Below are 20820 nucleotides of genomic sequence, written 5' to 3' on the forward strand. Positions count from 1 at the left end.
GACTATCAGCCAGTTCAGAGTATTCCCTAAAACTGCTATGTATTCAGTGATTTTTCCTTTATTATTTGTTGGATTTTATATATGTATGTTATTGAAAATATAGAAAGATACCATAGTAATTAAAGTCAGGCTGGATCTATCATTCTAATAGAATTTGTAAAAAATTTGTAAAGAAGTGAATATGTTATAGGCAGTTGACTTGGAGATTATGCTAGTTCCCTAACTTATATCTGAGATCTTCCAAGCTCATATTATGTTAACACAAGTCACTCCTAGGGCTTGAATGAAAAATGAATGATTGTACTACAATGCTGTGTTATTGTGGCATTTCTCCTCAATCAGTAAGACTTTTTCTCTTCCAAGTGTACTTCTAATGGGCTTGGTAATAAAAACCAACAAAGTTCTTCAAAATTGTTTTCTAATGGTGACAGTTTTAATATTACAGAACAATAAATATTTAGTTGTCTCTATGCCATATAGCCACTTCAGTGAGTGTGACTCACTCTTTGAAAGATTACATATTTCTTGGGCTGTTGGGGTTTGTGTCCTGGGATGCTTTGGGGTTGACCCTGGATAGCATTCACGGTCATTAGCTCATGGTGTTCTTGTGAGACATTTGAAGTCAGCTGGCATCCTGCTGATGGAGCTGCTGAGTTCAGCATCACATCGACATAATTTCATGATGTGTTTGCATGAAGGGCTTTGGTGCCATTTCTGAGTGAGGTAAGCATTTTTGGATTGAGTGTTGACAAAGTTACCTGCTTGTTACCTGATCTGCAGGGTTATGTTTCTTGGATATCATTGCCTCTTAGTTTCTCCACCAGTGATACACTCTAATGTGCATTATTGCTGATTGTTGTGCAATGCTTTTGAATGAAATACAGTCAAAGATATTTTCTTTTGATATACCACTAATAATGTAAATCAAAGGGCTTCCCTCAAATAAAGCTATAAAGTTTGTTTTTTTAAAAATTTTTGTTTTTGTTTTTTCTAAAATAGAAGAGTTCATGGTTTCATTAAACTAGTTTGTTGGTTTCAGTCATCTAGGGACACCCTAGATTTGAGTAGACTTCTTGATATTCATTAATAAGAATAACAAAGTTTTCTCTACTTTTATTTGAAGAACTACTTTCTCAATTAAAATCCTGAAAATTTGTATTCTTAGGGGTAAACAGCTTCACTTTAATAGTACAGGTTAAGCATCCCTTATCTAAAATGCTTGGGATGAGAAATATTTTAAATTTTTTCAAACTTTGGAATATTTACATTATACTGGTTGAGCATCCCAAATCTGAAGATCTGAAATCTGAAATGCTCCAGTGAGTATTTCATTTGTGCATCATATTGATGCTCAAAACGTTTTGAATTTTAGCCAGGCATTGTGGCTCACACCCTTAATCCCGGCACTTTGAGAGGCCAAGGTGGAAGGATTGGTTGAGGTCAGGAGTTCAAGATCAGCCTGGGCAACATAACAAGACCCCCATCTCTACAGATAATTTAAAAATTAGTTAGATGTGATGACATGCATGTGTAGTCCCAGCTACTTGGGAAGCTGAGGCAGGAGGATCACTTGGGCCCAGGAATTTTAAGGCTGCAATGAGCTTTGGTCACACCACACTGCACTCCAGCCTGGGCAACAGCATGAGAACCTATCTCTAAAGAAGAAAAAAAGGTTTCAAATTTTGGAAAACTTCAGATTTTGGATTTGACTTTGGGATGCTCAACCTGTAATAATCACATTGAACTAAGACTGATCTGTACACCATGACTAGAGGCCAATTCTGCACCAGTGGGGATCACCAGCAACGTGGAGGTCAGCAGAAGAATCAATGATTCTCTTTGTTACATGGGGGAGAGATGTCTCCCCTTCAGCTCTGTATTTTCCTGGGAGCAGATCCAGCTTTGTGGGTCCCCATTAACTTAGTATCCTAGTACCACCACATCCTCTGTCACTACAGCAAAGTTACTAAATTGCTTTGGGCCTTGGCTTCTTTAAATAAGGTTAGTGCCTTTCTCTCCTGCATAAGGTTTCTATGAAGCTTGAGAGAGAATATGAATAGAAAAGGTCTGGCATAGTAGTCAGCACTTAGATGGCATCCCATCCATGTGACTGTTTTTTGTTCTTTATGAAATTGGCCTGATGACTATGCTTGAGAATCAACAGAAAGTAGGTTTCCCAGAGAATCCCTCTTCATCCTGGATCCATTCAACATCACACACACACACACACACACACACACACATGGTTTTCCATTGTCCAGCATGGAGTCTGAAATTCTACATTGGTGGTATAGCCCTTTGGAGGATGGAGTAAGATTGCACTATTGTTTGGCAATAGCCACTTCTTCTCCTTGGGGGAGGATTAAACTTTAGTGCCCCACTGAGACCAAACATAACTATGTTATCTGCTTTGGCCAATGGCATGGGAGAGGAACTGTTGTGTGTCACTTCTGAACAGAAACTTGATGAGCCACTCTGTACCTTGCCATACTGTTTTCCTGTACCACATTCACAGGCAATATATGAGTTGGTCCCAGCCTGGGTCCCACAGTGGGGATCACCATGATGGACAGATGTTTCCTCCTCCCACTGGTTCATACTGGACATGTGGTATGATTGATAATAATCCCTGTGGTTTTAAACCACTGAGATTTGGGGGTTGTTTGTGAGCACAACATAAACTCATGAAGGGAATTTGAAGGATAGAAGTCCTGAATGGAAATACAGGCTGCTACTGAAGCCGACTTTGCATGCATCTTACAAGGCTCCTTTTCTGACACTACCTGTTCTCCAGGAAGGCAGAGGTTGCAGTGAGCACCTGCAACAGAACAATCTAATAGGGACCAGGAAGCACAGATTTGAATAAGGCCTTGGTGGGGCCAAGTGAAAAATTTGTGGGTTCAACTTTCAGTTTTAATAAAAATATCTTAGTCCCGTGATTCTCAAACTTGAAGCACTTGAAGGGGTTGTTAAAACACAGTTCAGTGGGCCCCATCTCAGAGTTTCCAGTTTGGGAAGTCTGGAGTGGAGCCCAACAATATGCGTTACTAATGAGTTGCCAGGTGACGTTATCGCTGTTGGCTCAGGGCCTGTCTTTGACAACCACTACTTTAGTTCCACCAGGTAAATCAGAGACCCCTTCCTTAGAGTGAAGGAGACAGCTGAGAGGAAGAGGCTGCCTTGCTGAGATTCAAGCCTGTTCTTCCTTTTTTCTTTTAGACCAGACACCCTGACAGGTGACCCTAAGCGGGCCACCCACGCTTCCTGCCCAGGAGTCGATGCCACAGAGGACATGCATGGGCATTCCAAAATCTCCCTCTGTGTTGTTTGAAGATGTGTCTCAGTGTCATGCTCAGAAGTATGATGAAGGGATCAATAGATGACTCTCCTAAGTTTAGGAAATTTTAGGCATGAGATTCAGAGTTAGGGAAGAAGAAATGTTTTCTCCAATTGATAGGCTACAAGACACATGGACCCCTTAAAAGTGAGGCCCATGAAAAGTCATATTGTTATGGAGTCCGTGGAGGTATATTAAGACTGCTGGGTACCAAGAAGTATGTGTAAACAAAGATAAGATTAAATTAATTTTATATTCCAGAGAGTAAAATGCCATGAAACTTTCTCTCCCAGTTCAGCAAGGAAACAAATCTCAGAATCTGTAAAAATATTTAGGTAGCTGATGTGGCCACTGCAGGATTGCAGTTTTTCCCATTTGTGGTTTGGGAACCAGAGAGGAAAAGTAATCCAAGCTTTCACAGAGTCATCAAGGGTTACATGGAAACAGGAAATTAACCAACCATTAAAAAAGCAAAGAATTATGTCAAAATACTTTAAAGATTATAAAGCTAATTTAGAGTTTCACAAGGACACAATTAACATTGGAATATATTATGTACAGTGATCTAAAAAAATTACATGGCTTCTTTTAAAATGGATGGAATAACTATATATATAGATGGTCACTAAGCACATTTATTCTTGTGAGAATGACAAGACTATGCAAGATAAAGAAAGTTCTTACTTTTGAACCGAAACTAATTATCTTTACAGAGGAAGAATCATTTTGCTTCTCTTCTTCAAACAGTAACTTCTATTTTTGTGTCCCCTCTGAGTCTCATGATGTTTGACCAGCATTAGATTTCTGTCAACCTAATAGAATTGATAATATGAATGGGACTTTTATAGAATTAAAATGTAAAGGGGACTCCTGGAAAATGGTATAAACCTTTGGAGAATAGAGTCTTCCTCTGTTCTTTGCACAGGACTAAAGCAACTCTCCATTTTGTTCCTTTATATTATGACCCACGGTGGCAATGACAGACCTAGAACAATACTGTTTTAAAATTGTGTCTCTCATAATAAGCAAAACCAGCCAAGAGTTCCAGGGTAGAGCAAATTAATGACTATAAGGAGGAATCGCCCAGTGTTTGGGGTACCCTACTTTTATAGAGGATAGGTGAATCTCTTGCCAGTCAGCTCCCTGTTATTTTAGGGAGGAAACTGACATTTCATGATATTCCAGGCTACATTATGAGCTTTGTGGTCCTCAGCATTTTTACTTTCTAGGCCACTTCCTCCATAAAAAAAAATTCAAAAATATATTTTATAACCACATCGGTATAAAGACAAATATATTAGTGCATTTATTTGTAAATATTCATTATTATCATATTCAAGTTTTCCTCCTGATTTTAAAATAAATTAAAATTACAGCAATTATCTGGACTCCTTAAAGTGTTGCAGGCCCTAGTCATTGTGCTTGCTATGCCTAGTGGGTAAATCCACTCCCAGATCATGCTTGCCTGTCAATATTGTAAAAAAAAAAAAAAAAAAAAAAAAAAATCCTTATTAACAGACTGGCTTATTAGCATCACAGACTGGCAGGTAAGAGAAGGAGAAATATGTGAAACAGAACCCCAACCAACCCAAAGATACGTGCACGAGCGCACGTCTAGCCTATACCAGCTAAGCAGATATATAAGAAATAAATAATTGTTGTGGTTTTATGTCATGGAGTTTTGGGGTGGTTTGTTATACAGCAATGACTAACTGACATATAAAGTCTTGGCAGCTATTATATGGCGTTAGATTTTTTTTTTTTTTTTTTTTCAGAGTGCAGTGTAAAACCATTGGAAGGCTTTAAGCAGAGGAGTACACAATCTGATTTCCTCTGGGCAAAGTTCACTGCGGCTGTGGGAAAGAGATTAGAATGGAGGACAGGAAACCAGTAGGAGGCTATAGCAGTCATCCAGCTGAGGAAAGATGACTTGACACGGTAGGCCTGGGGGCAGGGGTGGAAGTGGAGATGGAGAGAAAAGGATGGCAGTGCAAACTATATTTAAATTTTCTGCTAGGCCCTGTGAAGGATGTGAAAAGCTACAAAGAATTATAAGACCTTGCTATGCCTTAATTGGAAAGGATGAGAGAGAGATTGTTTCTGGAAACAGGAGTAGAGAATTGGTGAATTTTCTGATCACATACAGATAGTCCTGCTGAATGTTCCTAAACTCACTGAGGGCCAGATTCAACTTTTGAAATCTGTTTGTGGGAATCAAAGTTGATGGCAGAAGCAGATGGCTGTGAAGAATGCTATGGTGTAACATTTTGTGGGTTATATTTTAACAGGATGGTAACCGAGCTTTTTGAGCCTGTCTGGTCTATGCCCTCCTCAAAATTCTCCATCCATCTCCCTGTCTTCTCTCCCTTTCTATAATTTGCAACAATTTGATTTTCCCCCAAGGAAGTCTGCTTTCAGAAAAAGTTGCTTGTTTATCTTTCGTTTAGCCAAAGAAACAGAAACGTTTCAACATAACCACACCCTGATTTCACTTTGCCATATCATACAATTATAAGATGCCATTTCATTATAAAATTCAAAGAAACATTTCATACATGGATTCTTAATTCATTTCCTAGAGGCATGCAGGATTTGCTGTGGCTATCAACAGCTTTCTTGTTCTGAGGAGTGAACTGAGGTATCATGTGTTAAAGCATCTCCCTGAAAACATCTGAGGCAGGATTAAAATGAGGTTTCATATCCCTTAATTCTTAGTTTAGTAGGGCCTCTCCCTAGATCACGTCAGTATAGCAGGAATATATTATGCACCTTTTAAATCTACAGACTTTTCAATAACTTAGAAATATATTGATCTTTCCTAGGAGATTTTCCCCATTTTTCTTGCCCATTAACACAGATACAAAAATATTAAAAATAAAGCCTAATAACAATGCATTTCATTAGCACCAGGATCACTTGAACAAAATATATATATATATATTTTTTTTTTGCAGAAAGGTTTCACTTTATTGGACATTGTTCATCCATTGGTTAAAAGAAATTAAACCTTGTCAAGAATAGTATAGAAGAGGAAAATCTGCTTAAAGTTTCTGAAGAAAACCAGTGACAATCTCTTAACAATCAATGTAATGTAATGTTGTTATTCCTAGTTTTATTATATTTACATTTTGGTATGTTTTATACGTAGGCTTTATGTTCAGAATTATTTATATTTCATTCTCATGTTAATGTTAGTTTGAGATTCTTTGAGTGATATTTACATTTGTCTGTTGATACAAATTGGAATAGATGTATTTATTTTGGGGGTAGGACCTAAAAAATTGGCCAAGTCACTTCTTTTTTTCTTCCTCACAAACTGTTTTAGTCTTTGAAACTTTCATGTGTTTTGGCATCATTCAAGTCTCTACTGTGCTTCATTCCTTATTAAGAAACTCAGGCCTTAATTAACTTGCTGTCCCTTCATTTGAAACTCACTCCATTTGATAACTCTTTGTTGCTTCTAGAACGGTTGGTGCAGGCTTGTGTGGGCTTCCATAACACAAAAGCCAGATGGATTTTTTAAAGCAGATAAATTTAGTCTTGAATAGAGAACTGTGAAAAAAAGAGAAAGGAATCATTAAAAAAAAAAAGCCCCACAAAACAAAACAAAACAAAAAAATCTTGGTACTGATAAAAACAGTGAGAAATCACAGATTCTCAAATTAGAGGAAAAGCAAATCTTTTTCTTTTCCTTCCCCTCCTCCTCTTCCTACTTTTTAATTTGTTTTGGGCTCAAGAAGTGAAAAGTTCTGTTCCCAATTAAAAACGGATCACATTTGGGTCTGAGGGGGAGTGAGCCGCCTCATGATATGAGTATGAGACAGAAGGCTGTAGATAGATTGAGTCCCTTTGATAACCAACACCACTCTCTGTGTGTGCTAATTTGCAGAATGGGGAAAATATTGGCATGTTGCCTTCAGAATCCTTTGGAGGAAAAGCATTAGAAATATGAAAGCATTAAAGTTCTGTCCAAAGTGTTTACCTTATGTAACAAATTTATTAGGGAGTCTCAACATGTTATGGGTATAAAAATGAAACAGTTTGACACTTATACAATGACAGCTCCTTCAACGAGGATAGGTTAACCCACCTTTCCTGCTGGGAAGTAACTCCCTTAACAGCAATTTGGCCTGCTCCTCTAACTTTCCTGTCACTTTTGGTTATTAGAACAGTTCACTTTATTGTTTAAGATTCAGTCCTATGTATTTTGATACTTCAGTCTCAAATCAGATTCAGAGCTTGTGTCCTCCCCCACAAATGTTGACTCCCCCAGTCTGTAACTCCAGTGGCTTGAAAGTTGGTGGTTTGTTCTTCGTGTACTTACATCTTTCCTTCTCTCTTTGAACTCCTTTCTTTAGACTTCAGAAGGCTTCTGGATCCTATTCTGGCCCACTGTGGCATGGTCAGCAGATGAGAAATAGATGGACTGGTGTGTGGTGGGAGGAAGCTGTCCTGGTCAAGCTCTGCTTCAGGCCAGTCCTTTCTGAGGTTGGTGTTCTCAGTTCATTGGCAGCCTCCATAGAAGTGATGTGTTTGAGGGACAGCATTCAGCTTCATCTTGGCCCCTTCATCACTGGGAACTTCTACCTCTACTGGAGAGGGCAGTTGTATATTGGCCTTGAGCAGTGATAAACATCTCCAACTCCTTGTCTGTGTTGGGTCTTGTTGCTTGGTACAGTGGCTATCCTGAATGGTTCTATGGCTCTTATCATCAGCTTCCATGTTGCTTCCCATGGAGCTATGGGAGCCATTGGAGTCTCCTTTTGTATTTCCCAGATCCACAGAGCCTTGAAATGGGATGAGGTTGCCCATATCTCATTTCCAGGTACATTGCATGACGAGACACTGCTGACTTGGGCTACTGACCTAGAGCAATTACCTTCAGGAATCTCTGGTCTCAAGTGAACACTATTTTCTATACTCAAACACGCACCTTCCCAAAACTCCAGGTGACATATATCTATACACACCCTTCTCTTCTCTCACCTTGGCAGGGATCATTTCCTAGTATGCTCTCTCAATGTTCCACTCCTGTCATCATAGAATACCTCAAAATCTGCAGTTTAGCATGTATCCAGCCAGTCTACCTCTCTTAGAGTCACCATTAGCATCTATTCAGGATTCCATTGGATATTGTCTTACTTGGTTTTGAGGAGAGAGAGGCACCACCACCAGCCACAACTACAAAGACATGAGAGAAAAGACTTTCTTCACTAGCACGCACTTCACCAAAGACCTACTGAAGTAAAACATCAGGTTGTCCTCCTTTCAACTTTAAGATTTTTTTTTTTGAATGTAGCTGTCTCTGCAGAAACAGAGCCTGCTCTTAGCAAGCAACTTTATGTTACCACTCTCCCATTCCCAACTGAATTCTTTTCTTAATTTCGTTGGGGATAGTTCAGAGATGGAGCCTCTAGTAAACCTTATGGAGACAGGCTTATCGCCAACATCCCAAGCTCACCTTTGGACTTTGACCATGGTTCTGAGACAATGGGAAACATCTCACTCTCCATCCTATTACGTTAGGATGTAACGTAATACATTACTGTATTTGTAATTTATTGTCTTCATTTGAACTCACCAAACTCTTTCTGGTGTTTTTTCCCCTATCCTGTGCTGATTTAGACTGAGGTTGTGAGTAAGCTAGCAGTTTCCCAGGCTTATGGGCTAGGCCTCTAGCCTGGCCAGTCATTCAGAAAATGTGTCCCACATGCCACAAGCAGGATAGTATGGTGGGGGGAGAAAGTTATAACATGGGTCTGAACCTTGGCCATGGGTCCATGGCTGGCTACCTGTGACCATTATCTTTTTGGCCCTCTAGAAATGTATTCCTGATTTCTAGAACAAAGGTTGGACTAGTAAATTTTAGTAACAAAACCCATATTTTTTCCCAAATTGACTGTTAAAACCTAGGTCCTCTTTCTTCCCAGGCAGAGAGACCTCATGGCATGAAATAAGGCAGCTCTGTGGGAGAAAATTTGAGACCTACTGAAGTAAAATATTAGGTTGTTCTCCTTTCAACTTTAAGATTGTTTTTTGAGTGTGTCTGGCTCTGCAAAAACAGAGCCTGCTACTAGTGAGCAACTTTATGTTTATATTTATCTGACTTTCCAAACGTCCGTTGTATACTGAACTCACTATTAGTAAGGCCATTTCCTTGTGTATTTTCAACTTGTTGTGGATGTTTTTAAAAGCCAAAAATTGGTGATGCTTATGTCTACTCCATATTTTGCAAAGTTAATGCTTTGAAAACTGCTGCTCTCATAGCACTAGAATAGCATTTCCCAGGGAATTGGACACTAGTCTCTTGGGATGCTCTCTGAAACGAAGAGCTTTATGGTCAAAAAAAATTGTAAAATATGCAGCATTCCATGTCCTCCTCTTGGAGATTTAGTAAGAGCTCAGAGAAGCTCTGCAGCAAACAACTTGTTTAACTTTGTTTGACTCAGTATTTCCCAACATTTGGAACCTATTGTTTTCTCGTGTAACATTTAGTGTCATTTGGTAGAAACGGTGCTCCTTCAAATACAGCTTGCAATTCATTGTCTTAGAGCGGGGCCAACATATTTTTTTCTGCAGAGGGTCAGATGATAACAAATTTAGGCTTTGTGAATTTCACTGACTCTGTTGCAGCTTCTCAATTTTGTTCTTGCTGTACAAAGGCAGCAACAGGCATATCTAAAAATGGGAGTGGCCATGTCCCAATAAAACCTTATTTACAAAAACAGTCAGTGGTATAGATTTGTCCTATGAGCTGTGGTTTGCTGATCCCAGTTTGTCCATTAAACAAGTGAGATTCATTCTGACTAGGGAAGGTACAATCTCAGATAGTGAAACAAAAGCTTAGTTCTTTCCTGAGTAATTACTAGAATTTTGCTGAACTTCGGAGACTAAGCCACTGAGGATACCAGTTTTTCCCTGATCATCTTGAGAACTGGAGCAGGCTAAGTGACTTGTTCCACACTGCTTATTTTATCAGACATTTATTTATCTAGCTGTGAAATCTTGGCCTGGCTCTGGATATATTGCTAATCATCAGCCAGACTCACTGTGATCAAAGATGGGCAATAAGACATGGAGCAACTGGAGCAGCCACTTAGTATCAACCCCATTATTGTATCTGAAATGAACCGTCTACGCTTTTCAAGCTTACAAAAGGAAAATGTTAAAAACACCATTAGAGGCATTCAGATGATCCTGGCTGTTTTCTGAATGGTTAACCATAATTAAATACTGTGTTAGTTATCTATTTCTGTATACCAAATTACCTGAAAACTTGGTGGCTTAAAACAGCAAATGTTTTCAATCTCACAGCTAGAGCGGGTCAGGAATCTCAGTGGCATAGTTCAGTTCTCTGGCTCAGGGTCTACCATGAAGTGTTGGCCAGGGCTGTGAGGACTTAACTGGGGAGAATGTGCTTCCCAGCTCATTCCCACAACTGACCTCAAGGCCCTTGGACTGGCAGTTCCTTGCCTCATGGGTCTGTCCCTAGGGCTGTTAACAACATATCAGTTGTTGTTCCCTAGAGGAACTTTCCCTAGAGGGAAGGCTCAGAGAAAGGAGGCAGGAAAGGCAAGCAAGACAGAAACCAAAGTTTCTTTGTAACCTTATCTGGAAAGTGCCATACTATCATGTTTGCTATGTTCCACTTGTTAAAAACATGTCACTGGTTCCAGCCCACACTTCAGGAATGTGACTCTACAGGGGTTTGTATATTAGGAGTCTGGGATCCTTGGGGGTCATCACAGAGGCTGTCTAACACATATACTAATTTCATTAAGGTCTTTTTAATTATTTCTTTGTGCAATGAGGGTTCAAAGTCCCTGACCTTGAGTAGCAGAGGAAGATGTCACAGCCACAGTAAAAGCATTAGGGCGTGTCTTTATGAGAACTCTAGAGGAAGGGAAAAGAGAAGAAATAAAGTATGCGTGTTGCAAGGTGGAAGGGATGGGGAAGAGAAAAAAAAAGACAAGCAAAGAATTATGGAGGCATTTTTCTGGAATTATTTGTCTTCCTCTGGGAGGAAGGGAGCAGAATGAAAGCTTCCTGAAAGCGATCTGGCCAGTGGACTCCTAAAAGTCCTGTTGTTCCTGCTTATTCCTCAGTTATCTGGGTTAAAAAGTATCTCACATTCTCCAATCACTCATACATGTTTAACTATAATTGATCTATTATTACCAAAGTAATTGGCTGAAATTTTATAATTTTGGCTGTCCACTTGCCAAAAAAAAAAAAGGAAAAATGAACAATCAGCCCCATATCAGGTACTAAAAGGGATACAATTACGTGTTATACCTCCCGCCTTTGAAGATCTTATATTCTTATTAAGGAAACAAGACAAACATATGGAAACAGTTATGTTAAAATTAAAGATTTAAATAACAGTTTAAGGTAAGAGTAGAAAGTTGTAAGGCAGCACATGATTAATTACCAAACAAACTATATAGAATTCGTTCTATTGGAATCCAAGGGAGAGACTGATCATTGTGAGCAAGGTGATTGGGGAACATATTGTGAAGCAAATGATAAGGATCTGGAGGGGGAGAGTAAAGTAAGGGTATTCCAGGTGGACGGGATGGCATGAGTAAAAATAAAAAGGCGAGACAGGTGTTTTGGGGGAACAATGAGTTAACCAGTTTGGAGAGTGGGTTTTTGGAGGCGAGTAGTCTGAAATGAGGTAAATGGTAAGTCAGACAGCCATGCAGGAACAGGTTGAGTTTAATTATCTAACCTGTGCTCAGTCCCTGAGGCAGATGGTTCACCAACAAACATGCATGAATTACCCTCTATTAGAATTTTCAAAAAGGGGTAAGTTCCAGGTTGATTCACTGAACATCTTGGGCTCCCATCCCGTGCCTGTCTTTTAATAGCAATTGGTGGCAAATGGAAACGGTACCTGTGCTTTGTCTCCATAGCAGCAACTCAGAAAAGCCTTGATGGCACCCAACTGAAAGAGACTGAATTGCTGTCACCCCCCACTGACAGACGAAGAGGCGATACAGGGAAGGAACGTGGCTGCTTTAAGAGATGTGGGATTAGGGAGACAAGTATGCTGGGTACCAGGAGATCCCAACCGAAGTAGAGTTGCAAATAGGATTCAGGGTATCAAAGCATAAAGCATTCAAGTTAAGATAGCAGGAAAAGATGACCCTGAGCATGCCTTCTTTACATTCTGAGAACTTGGAACTATGGAGAAGGGTCATAGAACCTTCAGAGAAGACCTAAAGAAATTCCTAAGTAGATGTGACATGTAATTCAACACCACCCCCTCCAACTTCCTACCTGTTACGTTACTCAATCTCTCTAAATTCCGACTGCTCATCTATCAGACAGGTATAACAGTATTACTCACTATATCTATGGCATTGTTTTGGAAATTCAATGAGTCCACGGATGTCAAAGATTTCAAAGTGCCTTCCAAAAAGTTCTCATAACTCTTAGGTACTGCTATTGTTGCTGTTATTGTCAATCTATTCTTCCTGGCATCTCCATATCTTTGATAGTCATAAAAGCACATAACAAGGTGGTAAAATTATAGTTTTCTCTTAGATTTAGGTCACTTTGAAAGGCTTCGAGTGACCCAACAAAGGCTTAATATTAGAATGTCTCTGGGTTTTAGAATGTTTCTTGCTGCCTCTTTCCTACTCCCTCTCTTATCTCTTTCTTCTTCCCTCCCTTCCATAAGCCACAGAGTCAATGCCTTCTCTGTGCCAGGCACTTTGCAAAACACTTCTAGCATTTCTAGGCTCTGGATATGCAGATTTGGGCAAGGCCAGTAATTAATTTTTGGCTTCTGAAAGGTAAGTAATCATGTTCAGGTGTGAATTCAGATAAAGTAAGTTAGTAGGGTCTCTCAGTAGAGGAAACAATGGGGAGATTTCACCTTAAGAAGGAAGAGGATGAAAATGTGAACCCAACATGTGCTGTTTGGGAGTGAATTCCAGTGGTGTGTCTGGAGCAGCAGGGGGTCATCTGTGCGTATCCACAGGCAGCTGGCCAGCAGGCAGCACAGGGCTCGGAATCAAGGCCTCCTGATGCAGGGAAGGCATGCAGACAGCACCTGGGGCCCCATTTCTGTACCTGGCCTGGCTTCCCAACCCCATCAGCTGTTAATTATGGGGAGGAGAGTACCATGAAGGCAACAGGACCCATCTTCTTCTAATGATTTTTCTATGGTAGTATGGTCATGACTTCTATTTAATATCTTCTGGCTGGCAACAATGTACTGAATGTTCTGCAGACCACAGCATTAAGCATGGCCATTGGCTGTTATGCAATGGGCTGAAATCTTAATTCTACAGACATGAGATGTTTGGGGAAGAAAAGGAAGGCTCCGATGGCACCAGGGCAAACAGCAAGATGATAGCTCCTTGGTCCCAGACTTGGAATCCTTTTCCTCAGGCTCTTTCCAGAGGACCCTTCCCACAGTTGCACAGGAGAACGCTGATCTATGATACTTCAAGAAGGTGTTTTCAAAATGAGTGGGCACATAGAAAGTATCTAAAAAAGTTTAAGATATTAATTTATTTCAGATATCCAGGATACTCAGGAAGAGTGCAGTGAGAAGGGACCCCACAACAAATTATGACCAAAAATAGCCAAGAATATTGCATTTCCAATTTGCCAGTATGCTAGAGGTGTAGGAGGCTAAGGGCTGGTATGAGCTCAGCCTGGGCTCTCGCCTGCATTGTCGGCATCCCAAATTAGCAACAAGTGTCATCAAATATATGAACTGGGAGGAATTCCAAAGGAACCAAATCATTGCTCTCCAAATAGATGGAGAGAGGATGTAGTGAGAGGTCAGAAGTGGAGAGGACAGGCACAGGAAACCTTTGTGGTGTCATTTCTGTCCCCGGACAGGATGCCGGAAGGAGAGAGGTCAAAGCAACAGGAAGTCTAGCATCACGGTACAAAACGTTATCAAGACGGATGGGAGTTTAATTGTTTGATTCTTTAGGGCAAGTGTTGTGTGATCACTTGTCCATCGGATCTCTATTGTGTTACGTTTTGTAAAATTTATTTTTAATTTAAAGTCAATATAGGAAAGGTTTAATAAACAAGGTTAGAGGTGGGAGTGCAGTGGGGGAAGAGCTTGTTAAATTAAATGATCCAAAAAACTACAAAAATGCTGGAGGGCTTTTGTGTAGCTCTCTCCCAAGCTGCATTTCCCACTGGACATCTGGATTATAATTCAGAGCACCAGTTTCTGGGTTTTGGCCCTACTCAGATTCTCTGAGTTTCCAGTCTTACCTAAGTAATCTTCCCCAGAGGAGTTTATGTGATAAACTCTATCCACTCCCCTAGGGGTGCATGTATAAGAAAGTCCTTTCCGTAAACCACAGAGAGAGAATATAAACTCCTGCACCTCCTGGGCTGCCTGAAGTTCCCCTCGACCACACAATTCCTGCTGCTTTGGTTGTTGGTCAGCATGACAAAAGCAACTCTTCAACTTAGGCTACTCTCTTCTAAAGGCTAAGGGACAATTGATAGCATCACCCCCGCAAATCTAGGAAGAAATTATGAAATGACATATCTCTTTAGAAAATGAATTGCCCATAGGAGATTTCAGTCTATATCCACTAGAGAGAAAGAGCTTATGTAGTGCCATTCAGAGTTATATCTCCCCAAGTATGAGGGATTGGGAGGTTGGATAGTATAGCTCACAAACATGCCCTTGGAATAAGGAAAGCTCTCAGCATTTGAAAGTATTCTCCCAGGCCGATGCAGTGTTGTGTTCCAGATTCCTCTGAGTAGCTCCTAAACTCAATCTGAGCTCTTTGTAGCAACCTGCATGGTGCCCAGGAGGTGCCTTCTTGCTATTGGCCTGACTAGTTGGATTTTAGTTGCTGGACTCTAGTCCAGAGAACCTACTCGGAGCCACCATCCATCTGAACTTCACTGTATTCATATTCTCCTATGATTTCAGGGCTATATTAAGACTGGGATAACAAACTGCTGAATGTTGGCATGACACAACCTGGAAAATACGGGCTATCTCACATGGCTGGAATCCCCTTACCCTCTCATAGGAAAACAGGTCTAGCCACTCAGCCCCAGAAGTATATCTTGGCCATTTTCTGAGAATAAGAAATATAAGCCTATTTAGACTGTATTTAGAATATCCCCAACCTTCAGATTAGATTGATGACAAAGATTTGAGAGAGGAAAATATTTGTTCATTCACTTATTAATTCAAAAATACCTGTTAGAGACCTACTGTGGGCAAGGCACTCTGCTGGATGCTGGGAAGGCATGAGTTAAGAAGACAGACATTTGTCAGCCCCATGGATAACACACAATAAAGCAATGGAGCCATTTTTAATTGTGATATGCCTTGGGATGATAACCAGCAAGGGACTGAGATGGACGGGACCTTTTAGCTGGGTGGTAAAGGCTTACTTTAAAAGTTGACATTATCCTGAAAAGAAGAGGAGTTTCTTTTTGAGAAAAAAGGAGAGGAGAAGGAGAGAACATCAGTAGAGAGAGCAAAGAACATGTGCATAGCCTTGAGGTGAGGAAGAGCTTGTGTGCTCCAGGGATGGAATGAGAGGAGCCCAGTGGGGCTGGAGGATTGTGACCCAGGGAAAGAGGAGTCAAGATTGGAAAGAAAGTCAGGGGTGAGATCAAGGATGGCCCCAAAAGCCAGAATGGGAATTTGCTTTACTCTGAATGTGGCAGGAAGCTAAAGAGTTGTGATTAGGGCTCATTAAATGAATGAAGGCAAGTGACATGAATGATACAATTACTATTTTTTCATGTGTGCTTCTTCATTGAGAATAGATTGGAGAAGTGAGAAGAGGAGCATGGAGACCAGCTGGGAGCTGCTGCAGTAACCCAGGTGAGGGAGACGGTGGCCTGGACCCGTGCTTGGCATGGAGGTGGAGAGAAGTGATACAACTGATTTAAGTCAACCAGCTGCTTTATCCAAATAATGCCAAATGAGTTTATTGCCATCTCTTCATATTTTACAACCAGATCACTTCTGCATAAAACCACATGGAAGAATAAGAAGGGAAAAACAATCAAGCAATAAACTGTTAATCTGAAAATAGCTAAATTCTCCAACAGTTGATTTTAAAATATTTTCCTAAAATCTATTAAGATTTTTTCAAAGTAATTCTTCTTTTGAGGCACATCTCTGGACTGAAACAACCAGCCTTTGCTTTTGGTGTGGTCCTGTTTCAGTCAAAATGGCTAACAGGCTATGCAGAAAACCAAATTCCAAGTTACTCAAATGTGGAGAAAATCTGGAGGTCTGGTATGGGCATCTTTTCAAAATGTTTTAATTACACATTGATTTACAAATGACATTGTCTGGTATGGTAGTTTTTAAAAAATCATCATTTTTAAATATCTGCCAAATTTTAAACGGTAGTTTTCATGAAAATACAATGAAAACTTCATCCACGATCATGAAATTTTCCAACTCATATATCCTGATGAAAACAAAGACTTTCTATGGACAGTTGTTGAACCACACCTGACCTTGGACCCTGTGCTATCTACCCTTCTCAGTCTCATTCACTACCTAGTTTGGCTTTTCCAAATTTAATCACCAAGATGTTGAGACATAATTATAAAATATTATTACAAGTCCTTTAATTACCTTGATAACATTACTGGCAATATTAAAGACTTTTAGCAGTGTCTCATGGTATGTGCTTTGCCTGAAAAGGAAAGATATCTCTGTTGAAACCGTTAGTAACATGGAACACCATACAAATGACACTTTTCCAAATTAGAAATTTTAAGATCAAAGAGTATTTACTGGCTTATATTTGTATCTAATTTTAACACTTTTATGTAGAAATGAGGTCTCGCCGTATTGTGCAGGCCAATCTCAAACTCCTGACCTTAAGCTATCCTCCTGCCTCATCCTTTTATTTACTTTTAATGTTACCCTTTGTTCACTCTGTTGAGATATCTAGGTCAAAGCCTAAAGGCTATGTATTTTAATTTTAAGGATGCATGTTTGTATCCTCTCATACCACTAACATCCTGGCTAATGTCTTAATGACTAATTTTTTCCAGTTTTACCATGGAATTGTCTTGAAGTTGGTTCATATTTCACAGACTCCAATCTGAAGTGTGGATCATAGCATTTGTTAGAAACTAGTTGACTTTGACTCTTTTTTACTCTGAGATAGAATCTAATTGATCCTGTTATCTTGATTTTTATTGGTCAAAGCTTTCATTTAAGGCCTCCTTACAGGATGCTGACCAGCCAATGGATTGTTTGCCTTTGGTCAGTTGTTCACTCTCTGGTCCAATTAGCTGAGGCCAAAATGTAGTAGAGTATTGCAGCGAAAGAATGGATAAGGAATTTCCTAAGGCAGTCTTGCTTAGCAGGTGCTATGTCAGTTTTTAGAAGAGTATGTGGTTGTGATAAGTGTTCTAAGGGTTGGCCCATACTGCGTATGTTCTAAGGATCTAAGAATAATTTATTACCAAAGTAGCAAAAGAACTTTTTGTAAATAACCTCTGACAAATATTTTTTATTGGCATGTACCCTAAAGATAGCACTACAGTGAAGCTCCAGGAACTGAAAAGATCCTGGATAGGTATTAAAAAATTAAAGTTAAGGGCTTATGTAACTGTCTTACAGATAATTTTAGGCAACGTAGTCTTGAAATAAGTTCTGCTAATCAGTTAAAGAAACAGCTGAATGTTTTTTAATGGCAAGAGCACTAGTCTTAGAATCAGGAACCATGGGTTGGCTCTGAGACTCTCTGTCTCATCTTGGGGAAATCATTTCAGCTTTGTGGCCCCACCCAGTGTTTTCCCGGAGCCCATAGGATGAATGTTGTAATAGGCTACTTCTACTTCTAAAGCATCCTTGATCTGAAATTTGAGAAACAGAACTGAGAATCAAAATGAAGTAAAAGCTTGAACAGATAAGTTGGGAGGCAAAAAAAAAAAAAAAAAAAAAAAAAAGCCAGAGAGAAATTAAGTTATTTATAGAACATTCACTATGATATTCTGTGTGCTTTACACATGTTGACTTCTTACTCCTTCAGAGAAAGGCTCTGAGGTTGTATCCAGTTTACAGCAGAAAACAGGTAAGATACCTTGCCCCAGTCATACAAATTGTAAACAATGGAGTCAACCCAATTTTATTTAGCTAAAAGCATAATAAAGTGCTTTCCATCATAGCAAATTCTTCCTTAAATGCAGGGAGAAATAATGCTTATGGAAAAATAGAGGCAGGTAAAAAACAGTCATGTTTTACAAGGAAATAACAGCATTTTCACTAAATGATGTGGAGCTTGGGTTGAGAATGCTGATATATGACTCAGAATTCAAACCTTTTGCACTGATTGTTTTCACTTAGATTTTATGAAAGCTGTAGGTGTGTGAGTTAACGAGGAATGCTTCAGCACTTCCCTGGTCATGCATAAACATCTACATGCAAAACAGCAAGGAGTGTTCTGTTTATCACAGCTGCAGTCAAGCCAACAAAACTGTTTCTACCACTGAAGATGAAATTTGTAAAATTTTCTCTCAAAAAATAAAATAAGCCTCTTGTTTGATTGCCATTCCTTTGGATTACCTGCTCGAATGCCATGATTCTATTAAATTTCCTTTGAAGTCTCTCAAAGGAATGGAGTCACTAAGAGAGAGTCAAGCTCAAGGTTTTAACTGTGAGAGTCACTGTGGCCAACCAACCAATCAACCAATCAACCAACCAAACAAACAAACAAAAACACCAGATTTAAAGTACCCCCTGTTTATAACATGCACCTTTGTTAACATAAGACAAATAATAATGCTAAGTATAATGGAAATCAAAGGACTAAGATCTTATATTTACATAGGCTAGCATTGTGCAAAACCCTATCCCCTTTGGAAAAACCTAAACATTTTTCCCATGAGGAATCTGCTCTTGAGGAACTGCCACCAGGTGAGAATCAACATTGAAGTTTTAGTTGAGCTTTGCTTTCCAAATAAAAATGTAGTTTCAATCCTTTTTCTAACTGCCCAGAAATGTAGGTCTATCCTTTCCTGGATAATTAGCCCCTCTGCATTGACAATTGCTGGCATGTGAATTTCTTTAACCAAGTTATCACATTAATTCTCTCAACTACCCTGTGAAGTTGGTAAATGGAGCAGATGTTGTTAAATTCATTGGAACACAAGGAAACTGAGGCTCACAAGTTAGTTATTTTCTGCAAATGTTCCAATAAATAAGTAGTGAAGCCAGATAGATAGATAACTCATAGAATTCATAGATAAGTTGTTCCATTATATTCTTACCACTATGGCATACTGCATGGTCAATCAAAGCAAGAATAAAAGTGAAGTTGGCCAAGGGCCAAGGAGGGCGGATCACGAGGTTAGGAGATTGAGATCATCCTGGCTAATACAGTGAATCCCCGTCTCTACTAAAAACACAAAAAATTAGCCCGGCATGATGGCGGGCACCTGTAGTCCCAGCTACTTGGGAGGCTGAGGCAGGAGAATGGCGTGAACCCGGGAGGTGGAGCTTGCAGTGAGCCGAGATCGTGCCACTGCACTCCAGCCTGGGCGACAGAGCTAGACTGTGTCCCCCTCACCCCACACCCCCCGCCAAAAAAATTGAAGTTGACATTTATTTGGTGGATGGGAATTTGTAGAAGACAGTCACTACTAAGAAAGCTGGGTAAATTCTTATGATGCTAGTATGTTAGTCTCTTTTGAAGGACAATAGTCCATATTTGCTTCCTCTCACTCTTCAAAAGTGTAAAAAATCCACAACATGAGATTTGGGGAGGGACACAAACCCAACCAATATGTGTACCCACCCAAATCTCATGTTGAATTGTAATCCCCAGTGTTGGTAGAGGGGACTGGTAGAAGGTGATTGGATCATGGGGACAAATTTCCCCCTTGCTATTCTCTTGATACAGTGAGTTCTCATGAGATCTGGTTGTTTAAAAGTGAGTAACACCTTTCCCTTTTCTCTCTTCCTCCTGCTCCTGCCATGTAGATGTGCCTGCTTCCCCTTCACCTTCCACCATGATTGTACATTTTCTGAGGACTCTCCAGCCATGCTTCCTGTACAGCCAGTAGAACATTGAGCCAATTAAACCTCCTTTCTTTATAAATTATCCAGGCTTAAGTAGTTTTTTATAGCAACCTGAGAATGAGCTAATACAATGACTAAGAAATCCCCTGATGTGCTTCTGAAATAGTCTATATGAGGTGTATATCTCTGTGTTGTTTCAAGACCAGATCTATATGTAAATTTTTACTGTTTATTTTGAGACAGAGTCTCACTCTGTTGCCAAGGCTGGAGTGCAATGACACAATCATGGCTTACTGCAGCCTCAACCTCCTGGACTCAGGTGAATCTCATGCTTCAGTTTTCCACGTAACTGGGGCCACAGTTGCTACACCCAGCTACTTTTTATTTTTTATTTTTTGTAGAGACAGGTCTCCCTATGTTGCCCAGGCTGGTCTCAAACTCCTGGTCTCAAGTAATCCTCCCACCTCAGCCTCCCAAA

At 39.9% G+C, this 20820-nt stretch overlaps 1 long non-coding RNA gene across 1 annotated transcript; it reads left to right on the forward strand.

The window, feature by feature from the left end:
• The first annotated feature begins 538 nt into the window (after positions 1-538).
• LOC111546823 lies at positions 539-18872 on the forward strand. The gene is made up of 3 exons (XR_002732938.1): positions 539-723; positions 7696-7825; positions 16118-18872. It is a non-coding gene; the product is annotated as an uncharacterized LOC111546823 (long non-coding RNA).
• Positions 18873-20820: the final 1948 nt, after the last annotated feature.

This window comes from Piliocolobus tephrosceles, chromosome 18 (assembly GCF_002776525.5).
Source record: "Piliocolobus tephrosceles isolate RC106 chromosome 18, ASM277652v3, whole genome shotgun sequence".
Classification (NCBI taxonomy): domain Eukaryota; kingdom Metazoa; phylum Chordata; class Mammalia; order Primates; family Cercopithecidae; genus Piliocolobus; species Piliocolobus tephrosceles.